This window comes from Pterocles gutturalis, unplaced genomic scaffold, assembly GCF_000699245.1.
Source record: "Pterocles gutturalis isolate BGI_N339 unplaced genomic scaffold, ASM69924v1 scaffold45268, whole genome shotgun sequence".
NCBI classification, from domain to species: domain Eukaryota; kingdom Metazoa; phylum Chordata; class Aves; order Pterocliformes; family Pteroclidae; genus Pterocles; species Pterocles gutturalis.
In genome coordinates this window covers 6,415-8,977 of record NW_010124610.1, presented here as the reverse complement: position 1 = coordinate 8,977, position 2,563 = coordinate 6,415, and positions in this window count along the sequence as shown.

Sequence of the window (2,563 nt, the reverse complement as noted above, 5' to 3'; positions counted from 1 at the left end):
TCTCCGCCCCCGTCTCCCGCCTCGGGGCTCCCCACCGAGCACCGGCCGGTCCCCCGGGGAGAGCTGCACCGCGCTGCTGCTCTCCGGGGGAAAACCGCGTTTGTTCCGCCCTCCCCGCCGGGCCGGGGCAGGCTGCAGCCGCACGGCGCAAGAAAAAATCGGTGGGAAAAAAAATCAGGAAAGGGGAGATGTGCAAAACCAAATCACTGCAACAAGAGCTGAGTAAGGTATTGATACTGAAAACTACATCAGCGTAACAGACTGTACGTGTTTTCTTTAAACTCCCAACCGCTTTGCGGGGGAGGACCCCTCGGTGGGCAAAGCCTTCGCAGCACGTAGAGGACAGCAGAGCAGCCAGGCTGCTGAAACCACAGGAAATTCAGAATGAGCAGTTTGGGAACATTTTCTGCAGCACTGTGGGGCTGGGCTAAATACAAACAAAGCCTGAAACTCATCCACACCACGGGTGTGTGGCTCAGGACCAACCGCTGTGGCTCTGGCAGTCCCTCTTGGGCACAGCACAAACCCCCGCGTCAGATCCCCCTTGGTGCAGTTCCCAACAGCAACACCCGAAGCATCACCCTGGGGACAGGACAGCCCTGCCCGATGGTGATGAGCACCCAGGAGGCAGCGATGGGGAGAGAAAACCAGACAGCTCCTGCTGCCCCATGCTCTGGGCTCCGATTATCCTCCCTTCGGGCAGCAGGAGGGTCAGGGCAGTCCTGTGGGGTCCAGCTGAGCGTAAGCACTCCGGAGAAAAGGAGTAAACAAACTGCAGCCAGACGTGAGCATAACAAAATATTTAATGTACCTTTTCGCAAAGGTAGGCACACGTTGTGCGCATTGTGCTCGGATACTTTCAAACAGCAGCTGCAAAAGATCCATCCAGGCAACACAGCAAAATGCCACAGAGAATTACAGTTCTACATCACAAGAGAAACTTAAACCCAAATGAAATACAACCTATTCCAAACTCAACTGCAAAACATTAATTTCTTTTCTAAAATGATGCTGTGCAAGCTCTGGATGAGCATCCTGAGAACAGGACTGTCCTAGGAACTGGGCGAGCCAGCCAGCGCCACAGGAAGCAGTGCATTCATCACAGAACTTGTGCGTCAATGTTCTCCCGCCCGAGGCCAGCTAAGAGCCATGGTGGATCCCCTGACAACCGCAACGCAACTTGCCTTGAACACTTCGCCTACTAAAGTGCTTTTGGACATTCTGATGGTAAAAGGCACTAGAAGAAAACAGACGTTAATTGCTGAGTGGCTTGTGAGGTGAATTTGAGGCAATGCAAATCCCCGCTGATAGGATTACATCACAGCGAAATCCCAGCCATCCCAACGGGGATGTCCCAGTGCAGCCTCACAGCGAGTCACCCACTGCATCGAGTCACTTGGAACTGAATCGGTGTGCGCAGTTTCCAAGAGCAAATCTGTTCCAGTGTACAGGAGAATGAGATGACTACGGATCTCTCCCACCTTCCGCTCCTCTAATTCTAGGACATTTAGCTTCAAGTGGTGCGTGTTTTTCCAGAGCAGCATCAGAAATAAGACCTGGCCTTGGGGCACTGTGCACTAAACCAGTGTCATTCCCTAAGACAAAACAATATTCCTGTTACAGTCCTTTCCCCAGCAGCAACTCCCAGTTAGCAAAGTGCACATTGGACATTTCTGAGACAGATGCTGCTGACCAGAAGCGAGTGACAAAGCGACTGTCTGATGCAACTTCTAAGATGGTGTAGTTGAGGTTGTCCCTTCTTTCTCCTTCACTCCCTAGAGACCAGGTGCCTTTATGGGCCTGTGATGTTTGTGACTAAGGCCCAAAGGGATATAAACCAGGCCGTGTGTCAGAGCCCTCTGACCAGGGAGTGTCTCCTCCACAGCCTGGGCCAGACTGGCACAACACCCTGAACTCCAACCGTGCCATCTGTTGGATGGAGGCCAGCTCATTTAATGCAGAGTGGAGGAAAAATGGATCCCAGAGCAGAAAAGCTGCTCTGTGGTCCCCACTGGAGCCCTCTCTGCAGAGCAGCCAAGCTGCATGGCCCTGAAGCTGTTTGCCTGCATCACCTCGAGCTCCACAGCATGCTTGAACATCATCTTAGCAGAGCAGTTTTCTGTTCTTTATTCTTTGCCACTGTGGCAACCAAAGCAACTCACTCCCTATTTCAGAGATTGCAATTCACACTGCCGAGTTCCTGACCTTTTTCCCTCTATTTTGTGCGGTTTAACAGCAGCTCTGTGACATAAAATGAAAAACAAGAGTCTTATCACGTTTAGACAGGATAGATGAGTCCCAATTTCCTATGGAAGCCTAGACCAGCCCGGAAAATGTTCTGCTGTGGCCAGTCCTGTCCCTGCTAACCACGACAGCATTCCTCTCTACCAGCAGCAACAACAGTAACAACCCCAACCTGTTTGTGCCTGTTTTGAAATGAGACATTTCTCTCCCTCAGAAGGATGCCGTGAGGTTAAGTTCATTACTGGTTATGATGTCTTTCCAAGAACAACAGATGAACAATAAACAAAGGCAAAATATTGTTAAGAAGATTTTGGGCAAA